Below are 13,826 nucleotides of genomic sequence, written 5' to 3'. Positions count from 1 at the left end.
TATTGTACTATGATTTCCTACAGTGTCTCACAAATGTGTAATATGTATTAGTCAATTACTGTAATATCTAATGTGTAATATGTATTAGTCAATTACTGTAATATCTAATGTGTAATATGTATTAGTCAATTACTGTAATATCAAATGTGTAATATGTATTAGTCAATTACTGTAATATCAAATAATGTAATATTACTGTAATATCAATATGTATGTATTAGTCAATTACTGTAATATCAAATGTTTAATATGTATTAGTCAGTTACTGTAATATCAAATGTGTAATATGTATTAGTCAATTACTGTAATATCAAATGTGTAATATGTATTAGTCAGTTACTGTATATCAAATGTGTAATATGTATTAGTCAATATTACTGTAATATCAAATGTGATAAATAATATGTATTAGTCAACTTAATATCAAATGTATGTATTAGTCAAATTACTGTAATATCAAATGTGTAATATTTATAGTCAATTCCTGTAATATCATGAGTAGTATATATAGTCAATTACTGTAATATCAAATGTGTAATATTTATAGTCAATTACTGTAATATCAGAGTGAAACTAAAATACAGTGTTCTAATTCTAGGGACTCTTTCCATGAACCTCTACACTACCTACATTATCATGGACCAATGGGCTTTAGGGAACTGGGCGTGTGACCTGTGGTTGGCTATCGACTATGTGGCGAGCAACGCCTCCGTCATGAACCTTCTGGTGATCAGCTTCGACCGCTACTTCTCCATAACTCGACCTCTGACTTACCGGGCCAAGAGGACCACCAAGAGAGCTCTGACTATGATCAGCATGGCCTGGTCCGTGTCCTTCATCCTGTGGGCCCCGGCTATACTCTTCTGGCAGTACATCGTAGGGGAGCGCACTGTGCCTCCTGGAGAATGCTTTATTCAGTTTCTCTCAGAGCCTATTATCACATTCTGCACAGCCATCGCTGCCTTCTACCTACCGGTTACCATCATGACGGTTCTCTACTGGAGGATCTACAGAGAGACAGAGAACAGGCAGAAGGACCTGGCGGGGTTGAGGGTCTGGGGCAGGGAACAAGGCGGGCCAGGGGGTAGCCAGAAGGATGAGGAGAGAAGGAGGAGGCCCAGGAAGAGGGAGGCTCCCATGATGCCCAAAACAGGAAGCTCCAGGAGCTGCAGCAGTTACGAGCTTAACCAGGCCGGTCAGAAAGACTCTGGAGTCAAGAAGACCCCGAGGGCGCTTCCGGTTCTGGCCGTTGAGTAGGTGGTCCAAGAAGAAGACAATCACAGTGGGAGGAGAGCCGGAACACAACAGCTCCGATAGCTGGAACAACAACGATGGGGGCGGGGCCTCCATGGACCAATCAGACTCTGAGGACGAGGAGGGGGCGACGGAGGTCAAGCCGAGCTATCTATTCCATCGTGGTCAACCTGCCGATAAACTCCACCCCTGGTAACAACCCTAACAACGACCCCCAGCTGACATCTCCAGAGGACCAGGATGCTACGAAGGACCCTCTCCGGCCACAAGGGGGCGATAATAAGGACAAGAAGACATCCTTTAATACCAGAAGGGAGAAAGACAAGGAAGACAACAGCTACCACCAACGCTCCTTCTCTAAAACCCCTGTCACTTCCTCGTCTTCCATCCAGACCTCCACCAAGAGCCACCAAACAGGGATGTGTCGTCCCACCTCCAAGTCCCCCTCCTCGGCCCCCATCTCCTTGAAGGATGCAGCCATGGCCAAGCGCTTGGCCTCCAAAGCCAAGACCCAGATCACCAAGCGTAAGAAGCAGAGTGTAGTCAAGGAGAAGAAGGAAGAGAAGAAAGCCGCCCAGACTCTCAGTGCCATCCTGTTGGCTTTCATCATAACCTGGACTCCCTATAACATTATGGTGTTGGTCAACACCTTCTGTACTGGCTGCATCCTGAGGGCTCTGTGGGCTCTGGGCTATGGCTGTGTTACGTCAACAGCACCATCAACCCCATGTGTTACGCCATGTGCAACCTCACCTTCAGGAACACCTTCAAGATGATTCTGCTCTGCCGTTGGCAGGACATCAACAAACGCAACAAGCCTCAGTTCCAGCAGAGGCAGACGGTCGCCTTCCGCAAGAAGGAGCCCTTGCAGGTGTAATCTACCGGGGCCCTGGGTCAGCTGTATAGGGCTCTGTCGGGCCTCTCTGGGATGATTTATATCAACAGGACAGTTGGCCAGGGAGATGGACTGTACTTATGAGCCTTTCTCAACGATGAAGAGATCACATAATAAAATAATAATACAAAAGAAAAATAGTAACACGACAAATAAAATACACAATTATTTTCAATTAACTCTGCATCTCTTTCAACTATTTACTTTTCCCCCCACAACTGACACCAGTTTGGCGCCAAAACATTGACAACAAAGACATATTCAACATAATAAAACCACAGGACACTTCATGCTGAATCCCTCATATTTAACAGCAACTTGATGGTTTATATTTAGAATAATGTTTTACAGCTTTGTCATTCTATGTTTATTTTCAAATCATATATGTTGCATGTGATAAGGCCACACAGATGACCAGGGATATTTATACACGGAGGGAAGGGGAGATTTGATTATATTAGATTTGATGTTTAGGGCACCCAACCCAATGGAAAATGTGGGACATATAAAAGGGCTGTCAGATGTATATGACAATATCTGTTGTTTCAAACGTTTTAAGCCTGGTTTTCAACTGAACTGTTACAGACCTATCACAGTTACAGACCTTCAACAATCACACAGAACACGGTTACAGACCTTCAACAATCACACAGAACACGGTTACAGACCTTCAAATCAAGAACACGGTTACAGACCTTCCAACAGTCACACAGAACACGGTTACAGACCTTCACAAGACAATCACACAGAACACGGTTACAGACCTTCAACAATCCTACTGAACACGGTTACAGACCTTCAACAATCCTACAGAACACGGTTACAGACCTTCAACAATCACACAGAACACGGTTACAGACCTTCAACAATCCTACAGAACACGGTTACAGACCTTCAACAATCCTACAGAACACGGTTACAGACCTTCAATAATCCTTCAGAACACGGTTTCCAGTTGGCAATCAGATACAATTAGGTGAATCATAGACATGTAAGGTTGCAGTACTTTGTAAAGTTGCAGTACTTTGTAAGTTGCAGTACTTTGTAAGCTGCAGTACTTTGTACAGTTGCAGTACTTTGCAAGGTGCAGTTGCAGTACTTTGTAAAGGTGCAGTACTTTGTAAAGGTTCAGTACTTTGTAAAGGTGCAATACTTTCTAAAGCTGCAGTACTTTGCAAAGGTGCAATACTTCCATGTAAAGATGCAGTACTTTGTTAAGCTGCAGTACTTTCATGTAAAACTGCAGTACTTTCATGTACATTTGCAGTACTTTCATGTACATTTGCAGTACTTTCATGTAAATCTGCAGTACTTTCATGTACATCTGCAGTACTTTCATGTACATCTGCAGTACTTTCATGTACATTTGCAGTACTTTCATGTACATTTGCAGTACTTTCATGTAAATCTGCAGTACTTTCATGTACATCTGCAGTACTTTCATGTACATCTGCAGTACTTTCATGTAAATCTGCAGTACTTTCATGTACATCTGCAGTACTTTCATGTAAACTGCAGTACTTTCATTTGCAGTACTTTCATGTACATTTGCAGTACTTTCATGTAAATCTGCAGTACTTTCATGTAAATCTGCAGTACTTTCATGTACATCTGCAGTAGTGTCTGTGAGTGGCGTGCTACTCTACTCTTTGATTCCACCCAACGAGTTCTGGTGAGTAGTGAACTACTTCCTGAGCCAGTAACCTTTTTCATCCCATGTTATGTCACGTGTTTGGCTAATATTCTGTGTGTTCGGCGGTGATGATTTAACAACGTGTCGGTGACCATTGTGGTGGTTGTAATCGTTGCTCAAAGTGAGACAGTGTTGTTTGAAAAGGGGGTTGCAAAAAAACAGGAAACTTTCTAAGAATTCTCAGGTTTTTCCCTCCAAAACAAAAACAAATCCTGGTAGGAAGAGTCCTGGAAACAGGAAGGAATGCTGGAATCCTCCAGTTGGGATTTGTGGAAAACCTGGGAATTATGGGGAAAGGTGCTGTAATTGTGCATCTCTTGTTGTGAAGCACAGGGCTGGTGTACAAGCTGCTTCTATGATCTAAAATAACTGTGTGATTGTGAGCTGATATTTACATAGTGACTGTGTGGATTCTTTAAATTGATGTTTATGTAGCGTATGATGCAGTTCTATGTTTATATAAAATGCTTGTTATATATTTTCTATAAAATAATGTGTCCCGGTCCAAGATAAATTGCAATAAAGTAAAATGTATGTAATTAAATACGTTTTACCATTGAGACATATTGACCCCCAAAAAATGATGATGAGTTTTTCCATACAAGTCATATACCATAAATACTGTGTCTATGACGATCATGGTTACTAGCTATGAAACAAGTCGATCTGAGGTGAGATGTGTTGTCTGTGGTTGTCTTTGGTAAGAAGGAGCCACTGAGTATCAACTCAAATGTTATTGTGCTCGAGTTCCTCTTATAGAATAGTATAAAGTATTTCAGATTTACAAAACAGTAACAGCACTCAAAATGAATATTTCAGACACCTATTTCAGTCCACGTCAAGCACTGAGTGTTTTTCCTTCTGCGGGTTTCCAGGTGGAGAATGTCAGTCATCCAACAGCACCACCTGGTGGTATAAATGTAGTATGACGTAGTGCTGAACGGTTGGTTGGCTCAAACTCAGCATGTCCAGATGTCTATCTGTGTATCGGCTGGGTATTGTACCCTAAGAGGTACCGTATAATTTTAGGAGTAACTGATGTCGTCCTTAAATTAGCTTGAAATCCAGACCTGTTTTGTGCTATCATTCCACACCCTGTACTCCGCGTCTATATATCTGGCAAGACACAGAGTGTGAAGGAGTGGAATGATAATACTCGTACAGACCGGTATCCGGGCAACCAACAGACCGGTATACGGGCAACCAACGGACCGGTATCCAGGCAACCACTTAATAACATGGTGCAGTTTTTTGTCTCTTCGCTGCGGTGGTGCCGGGTGTTTCGGGAGGACCGTTTTGTTGACATGATGACCTTCATGGATTTCACTAGTTGACCAGGACACACAATGAGTTGACCAGGACACACGATGAGTTGACCAGGACACACACAATGAGTTGACCAGGACACACGATGAGTTGACCAGGACACACGATGAGTTGACCAGGACACACGATGAGTTGACCAGGACACACGTGAGTTGACCAGGACACACGATGAGTTGACCAGGATACACGATGAGTTGACCAGGACACCACAATGAGTTGACCAGGACACACAATGAGTTGACCAGGACACACAATGAGTTGACCAGGACACACGATGAGTTGACCAGGACACACAATGAGTTGACCAGGACACACGATGACCTTCATGGATTTCACTGTTGACCAGGACACACGATGAGTTGACCAGGACACACAATGAGTTGACCAGGACACACAATGAGTTGACCAGGACACACGATGAGTTGACCAGGACACACAATGAGTTGACCAGGACACACGATGAGTTGACCAGGACACACAATTAGTTGACCAGGACACACAATGAGTTGACCAGGACACACAATGAGTTGACCAGGACACACGATGAGTTGACCAGGACACACGATGAGTTGACCAGGACACACAATGAGTTGACCAGGACACACGATGAGTTGACCAGGACACACAATGAGTTGACCAGGACACACAATGAGTTGACCAGGACACGCGATGAGTTGACCAGGACACACAATGAGTTGACCAGGACACACGATGAGTTGACCAGGACACACAATGAGTTGACCAGGACACACGATGAGTTGACCAGGACACACACGATGAGTTGACCAGGACACACAATGAGTTGACCAGGACACACAATGAGTTGACCAGGACACACAATGAGTTGACCAGGACACACAATGAGTTGACCAGGACACACAATGAGTTGACCAGGACACACAATGAGTTGACCAGGACACACGATGAGTTGACCAGGACACACAATGAGTTGACCAGGACACACAATGAGTTGACCAGGACACACAATGAGTTGACCAGGACACACAATGAGTTGACCAGGACACACAATGAGTTGACCAGGACACACGATGAGTTGACCAGGACACACGATGAGTTGACCAGGACACACAATGAGTTGACCAGGACACACAATGAGTTGACCAGGACACACAATGAGTTGACCAGGACACACAATGAGTTGACCAGGACACACGATGAGTTGACCAGGACACACATGAGTTGACCAGGATACACGATGAGTTGACCAGGACACACAATGAGTTGACCAGGACACACGATGAGTTGACCAGGACACACGATGAGTTGACCAGGACACATGATGAGTTGACCAGGACACACAATGAGTTGACCAGGACACACAATGAGTTGACCAGGACACACAATGAGTTGACCAGGATACACGATGAGTTGACCAGGACACATGATGAGTTGACCACGACACACAATGAGTTGACCAGGACACACAATGAGTTGACCAGGACACACAATGAGTTGACCAGGACACACAATGAGTTGACCAGGACACACAATGAGTTGACCAGGACACACGATGAGTTGACCAGGACACACAATGGAGTTGACCAGGACACACAATGAGTTGACCAGGACACACAATGAGTTGACCAGGACACACAATGAGTTGACCAGGACACACTATGAGTTGACCAGGACACACAATGAGTTGACCAGGACACACAATGAGTTGACCAGGACACACGATGAGTTGACCAGGACACACAATGAGTTGACCAGGACACACAATGAGTTGACCAGGACACACAATGAGTTGACCAGGACACACGATGAGTTGACCAGTTGACCAGGAGTTGACCAGGAATGAGTTGACCAGGATACACGATGAGTTGACCAGGACACACGATGAGTTGACCAGGACACACGATGAGTTGACCAGGACACACATGAGTTGACCAGGACACACAATGAGTTGACCAGGACACATGAGTTGACAATGAGTTGACCAGGACACACAATGAGTTGACCAGGACACACAATGAGTTGACCAGGACACACATGAGTTGACCAGGATACACGATGAGTTGACCAGGACACACATGAGTTGACCAGGACACAATGAGTTGACCAGGATACACGATGAGTTGACCAGGACACACGATGAGTTGACCAGGATACACAATGATTTGACCAGGACACACAATGAGTTGACCAGGACACACAATGAGTTGACCAGGACACACAATGAGTTGACCAGGACACACAATGAGTTGACCAGGACACACGATGAGTTGACCAGGATACACAATGAGTTTGACCACACACAATGGACACACGATGAGACACACGATGACCAGGACACACAATGAGTTGACCAGGACACACAATTTTATTTTTTTTATAAGACGTTTTAAGGAGTGTTCTAGTTTTCAAATACACCTTTTTGACACAAGAATTATACAAGATGTTTGGTTTTATCACACCATGTGTGGAATTAGGGACAGATTCAGATGTTTGGTTGTTCAACATATGTGATCAGATCAATAGAAGGATAAGTCATTTTCTAAGTGTTTTATAAATCCACGTTTTGTGTTATTTAAATGTTTTATAATGATATGATTGACTTGTGTTACTGAGCCATATAATCTTATGCTTGTCATATTTTATAAGAGATGTTTGTTAGCTACTTCCACCTTGGACCCAAACGGCGTGTTCAGCTAGGAGAATATGTTGAGTTTGTATTTGTTTTGTTCCCAGTTAAAGCACTTCTGAAGACACTCGTCTTCATGACAAATCATTTGAAGGATTTTTTATTTTAATTTTATAAACGTGGCATTTTATAGGGAATAAAGTTTCTTACTGTGTTTCAGTGTCCAGATTGTTGTCACACACACACACACACACACACACACACACACACACACACACACACACACACACACACACACACACACACACACACAAACACACACACACACACCAAACATTAGTTACACACACACATACACACACACACACACACACACACACACACACACCAAACATTAGGTACACCTTCACTCATACAGAACAGACTGGATTCGTCAGGTCATGGACTCTACAAGGTGTCTAAAGTGTTCCATAGGGATGCTGGCCCATGTTGACTCTACAAGGTGTCTAAAGTGTTCCATAGGGATGCTGGTCCATGTTGACTCTACAAGGTGTTGAAAGCGTTCCACAGGGATGCTGGCCCATGTTGACTCTACAAGGTGTTGAAAGCGTTCCATGTTGAGGGATGCTGGCCCATGTTGACTCTACAAGGTGTTGAAAGTGTTCCACAGGGATGCTGGTCCATGTTGACTCTACAAGGTGTTGAAAGTGTTCCACAGGGATGCTGGTCCATGTTGACTCTACAAGGTGTTGAAAGTGTTCCACAGGGATGCTGGCCCATGTTGACTCTACAAGGTGTTGAAAGTGTTCCACAGGGATGCTGGCCCATGTTGACTCTACAAGGTGTTGAAAGTGTTCCACAGGGATGCTGGCCCATGTTGACTCTACAAGGTGTTGAAAGTGTTCCACAGGGATGCTGGCCCATGTTGACTCTGTTGAAAGTGTTCCAAGGGATGCTGGCCCATGTTGACTCTACAAGGTGTTGAAAGTGTTCCACAGGGATGCTGGTCCATGTTCCTACAAGGTGTTGAAAGTGGATGCTGGCCCATGTTGACTCTACAAGGTGTTGAAAGTGTTCCACAGGGATGCTGGCCCATGTGGACTCTACAAGGTGTTGAAAGTGTTCCACAGGGATGCTGGCCCATGTTGACTCTACAAGGTGTTGAAAGTGTTCCACAGGGATGCTGGCCCATGTTGACTCTACAAGGTGTTGAAAGTGTTCCACAGGGATGCTGGTCCATGTTGACTCTACAAGGTGTTGAAAGTGTTCCACAGGGATGCTGGCCCATGTTGACTCTACAAGGTGTTGAAAGTGTTCCACAGGGATGCTGGCCCATGTTGACTCTACAAGGTGTTGAAAGTGTTCCACAGGGATGCTGGCCCATGTTGACTCTACAAGGTGTTGAAAGTGTTCCACAGGGATGCTGGCCCATGTTGACTCTACAAGGTGTTGAAAGTGTTCCACAGGGATGCTGGTCCATGTTGACTCTACAAGGTGTGGCCCATGTTGAAAGCGTTCCACAGGGATGCTGGCCCATGTTGACTCTACAAGGTGTTGAAAGTGTTCCACAGGGATGCTGGTCCATGTTGACTCTACAAGGTGTTGAAAGTGTTCCACAGGGATGCTGGCCCATGTTGACTCTACAAGGTGTTGAAAGTGTTCCACAGGGATGCTGGTCCATGTTGACTCTACAAGGTGTTGAAAGTGTTCCACAGGGATGCTGGTCCATGTTGACTCTACAAGGTGTTGAAAGTGTTCCACAGGGATGCTGGCCCATGTTGACTCTACAAGGTGTTGAAAGTGTTCCACAGGGATGCTGGCCCATGTTGACTCTACAAGGTGTTGAAAGTGTTCCACAGGGATGCTGGCCCATGTGGACTCTACAAGGTGTTGAAAGTGTTCCACAGGGATGCTGGCCCATGTTGACTCTACAAGGTGTTGAAAGCGTTCCACAGGGATGCTGGCCCATGTTGACTCTACAAGGTGTTGAAAGTGTTCCACAGGGATGCTGGCCCATGTTGACTCTACAAGGTGTTGAAAGTGTTCCACAGGGATGCTGGTCCATGTTGACTCTACAAGGTGTTGAAAGTGTTCCACAGGGATGCTGGCCCATGTTGACTCTACAAGGTGTTGAAAGTGTTCCACAGGGATGCTGGTCCATGTTGACTCTACAAGGTGTTGAAAGTGTTCCACAGGGATGCTGGCCCATGTTGACTCCAATGCTTCCCACAGTTGTGTCAAATTGCCTGTATGTCCTTTGGGTGGTGGACCATTCTTGATACACACGGGAAAACTGTTGAGTGTGAAAAACCCAGCAGCGTTGCAGTTCTTGACACAAACCGGTGCGCCTGGCACCTACTGTTAAAAAACACTTAAATATTTAGTCTTGACCGTTCACCCTCTGAATGGAACACATACAATATCAAAGTCTCAATTGTCTCAAGGCTTAAAAATCCTTCTTTAACCCCCGTCTCCTCCCCTTCATCTACACTGATTGAAGTGGCAGCTTTCACCTGGATTCACCTGGTCAGCCTATGTCATGGAAAGATCAGGTGTTCTTAATGTTTTGTCAAGTCAGTGTATATTCGGTACAAGCAGTACTAGCAGGTATAAAGTATAGACCAGCTTATTATAATGGAGGGTAAGGGAGTATCCTGTTCATTTTCTAATTAAACCATTACCATCATCATGTTTATATCTTTTGATTGTTTATGTTTGACATAGGAACACGATATAACGTTAGCTCGATAAACCAAAAACGATGGTCCCCAGGACATTTGGCTTAGGTGTTTTCTCAAAATCAACCACTAGGCGTCACTGTTGTATTTGTTATAGATGAGTGTATAACGTTATAGTCTTCTAGGTTTAGCAGTTAATTATAGTAGTAAGTTTACTTCTGTTTCTAGTAAGTCTTTTTTTAAATACTGTCAAATGCCAAAGTTATGATCGGATTTTGACTATGTGATCACAGGAAAATCAAAACGTCGCTCAAGGAATTCACACCTGTAAGAAATGAAATGGCTGATTGATTGAGCGCGTCTTTCCAATGGACTATGTGGTGTCTGCATGCTGGCGGTGAACGTTCACTTCACGGAGGCAACATGATGTGAGTAACGTCTGAATTTGCTCGGAAAATATTCTTTGTATTCCCCCCCCCCACACATGTTAGTTAAACCATTAACTTTCCCCATGTTCTTCACATCGATTGACACCAACACAACATGCGGCAAATTGTCAGCCATCTGTCTGAAGTGTCTCAGAGCGAGATTAGTTGCAATTAGGAAACAGCATCTAAATTCTACACCTCCACTATGGAGTTGCTGTCATTTCGTGACATATTAGCCTAAACTGGAACTTTCTAGTCTGTTAACGGTTATTGGTGATCTGAACATGACAGTCAGTCCATTTTTAAATGTAAGTTTCAGGAAAGGTTCGTTTTGTTTGTTACTGTTGATGATACTACTTCTGCCCGGGGCGCATTTCGCTTGGGGACGAGCGTCGGAGCTGATCGGTTTGAACGTTATCGCACCGTTTTAGAATATAAACATAATATTGTCGTCCGGAGTGTTGAAATGCAGCATGTTATAATGAACACAGTGAGTTATCCTGCTCCCAAATGACACAGAACCACTTATTTGTTGACCTTTTTATATAACCAGGAAAGTCAGTTAAAGAACAGATTCTTATTTTCAATGACGGCCTACCGTGGACAGCCGGTTAACTGCCTTGTTCAGGGGTAGAACGACAGATTGTTATCTAGACCGGTGGAAATCTGTCCTTTTGGTGTTTGGAAAAGACGCCTTTTCAACTTCCTGGAAAATGTGTATTTAAAAAATATTTGAAATGCCTTTACTTCAGAAACCTAAATCGAACATAACTTCAACGTCTGGAAAATACGTATTTTCAACGTCAATCTGCTTACCGGGACTATTCTAGTTTTTCTGGAGCTATTTTTTGGTACCTCCTAGGGTGGCAGAACGGTAAGGACCTGCCCTGTGCCAACTTAAGTTTGGTAGAGGAGGAATAATGGTCTGGAACTGTTTTTCATGGTTCGGGCCCCTTAGTTCCAGTGAAGGGAAATCTTAACGCTACAGCATACAATGACATTCCAGACGATTCTGTGCTTCCAACTTTGTGGCAACAGTTTGGGGAAGGCCCTTTCCTGTTTCAGCATGACAATGCACAAAGCAAGGTCTATACATAAATGGTTTGTCAAGACCGGTGTGGAAGAACTTGCCTGGCCTACACAGACCTCAACCCCTAACCTCACTAATGCTCTTGTGGCTGAATGGAAGCAAGTCCCCCAGCATTGTTCCAACATCTAGTGGAAAACCTTCCCAGAAGAGTGGAGGCTGTTGTGTCAGTAGAGAGGGTGGGGGGCAACAACTCCATATTGATATTGATTCTGGAATGAGGTGTTTGAGGAGCAGGTGTCCACATTCTGTTGGACATGTAGTGTAGATCAACAGGGCCTTCAGAAAGTCTTCACGCCCTTCCACTTCTGCCACGTTTTGTTACAGGGTCTGATTCAAATGTATTTGTCTTTTTTTCGGGGAGGGGGTCAACGGTCATTTGTAAAAAATAGATATATATATATATATATATAAACTTGATTACATCAGTATTCAACCTCCTGAGTCAATACATGTTAGAATCACCTTTGGCAGCGATTACAGCTGTGAGTCTTTCTGGGTAAATCTGAGTTTTGCACACCTGAATTGTACAATTTGCCCATTTATTCGTAATTTTTTTAACCTCTGTCGAGTTGGTTTTTGATCTTTACTAGGACAGCCATTTTCAGGTCTTGCCATAGATTTTCAAGCCGATTTAAGTCAAAAGTGTTACTGAGTGGCCGAGTTACAGTCAATGTCGTCTTGGTAAGCAACTCCAGTGTAGATTGTCCTCCTGTTTTCTGACTAGAAACCGCGTCTTCTCTTCCCTAGCAGTCTTTATTTAACCATTATTTAGCCAGTCAAGTCAGTTAAGAATAAATTCTTATTTACAATGAATAAAACAATGCAAATAACCAAGAAACAAGGTTAAAAGACTCACTTCAGGCAGACTTCTGTTTTAAAGTAAATTAAAAAAAATGCCATGCCTGTGCTCAGCTCCAGCCAGGCGGTGTGTGTCGCGCAAGGCGGGATAGGCTGTAGGATTTGTAATGTTTGACTTTGTGCGATTAAACAAAAACGGCAGAAATACTGTTTTAGGATAATAAAAAATAAACGCAATAGAGGCAGTCTGCTTTCCACCAAACACTGCGAGACTAATTCACCTTTCAGCAGGCAATAAACTAAAACGTCAGACTCAATCTCTGTCGCACAAACGTGACTGAAATCGCGTTACCACGGTAACCGCCCGCCCTTAAAGGGCCAGCTGATAATTTTTGTGCATCAGATATTTCTGTTAAAGCTGTAATGGAGTATCACAGTATGCCTCATAATAGCCATATCACCTGGCGGTCAAACAGGGGAATGGTTACAATTGTTTTCTCAACTGTTCCTTTTTCCCCATAGGGGATTTTAGCAACACTTAAAATAAGGGCTGTGTTTCGTGTAGGCTTACCCTGGCGCGACATTTTAATAACTACATCTCTCTCTGGCAAGGTAACTTTTTGAAAATCAATTTATTTGCCTGTATTTACCCACCCAAACTGAAATGCTAATTACCTACTAATGTGGCAATGATAAAGAACTGCAAATTCCACAATGATCTGGAGTAGACTGCCAACTCAAACCAATAGTTAATTCATAGATTCTTACCATCTGTTACATGAGGCAATGAATAAATTGGCTACATTCCTTTAAAGGGACAATTCTGTGAACGGTCTTGTGCAAGTTTTACATTGACACCCGTTAGCAAAGGTGTCAGCTGGAGAGGAAGTGCAGGAGCTGTAGTTGTAGTTTTGCCTCATGTCTACTTTGATGCTAATTACCATTTTTGAATCTGAGAGTAAATTTAGACTAAAGTCACTTTGTCCGAGAGAGATTTACATGGTTATCAAAAATGCCAATCCGGGGTGAGCCTACACGAAACACCTTTAAGTGTTTCTA

At 43.6% G+C, this 13,826-nt stretch overlaps 1 pseudogene; it reads left to right on the top strand.

The window, feature by feature from the left end:
* The first annotated feature begins 636 nt into the window (after nucleotides 1-636).
* Nucleotides 637-2,644, top strand: LOC135529993 (muscarinic acetylcholine receptor M3-like; annotated as a pseudogene).
* The last annotated feature ends 11,182 nt before the right edge of the window (nucleotides 2,645-13,826 follow it).

Source organism: Oncorhynchus masou, unplaced genomic scaffold, assembly GCF_036934945.1.
Source record: "Oncorhynchus masou masou isolate Uvic2021 unplaced genomic scaffold, UVic_Omas_1.1 unplaced_scaffold_1230, whole genome shotgun sequence".
NCBI lineage: Eukaryota > Metazoa > Chordata > Actinopteri > Salmoniformes > Salmonidae > Oncorhynchus > Oncorhynchus masou.
The sequence above is the reverse complement of the archived record's forward strand: the minus strand, read 5'-3'. Positions and strand labels throughout refer to the sequence as shown.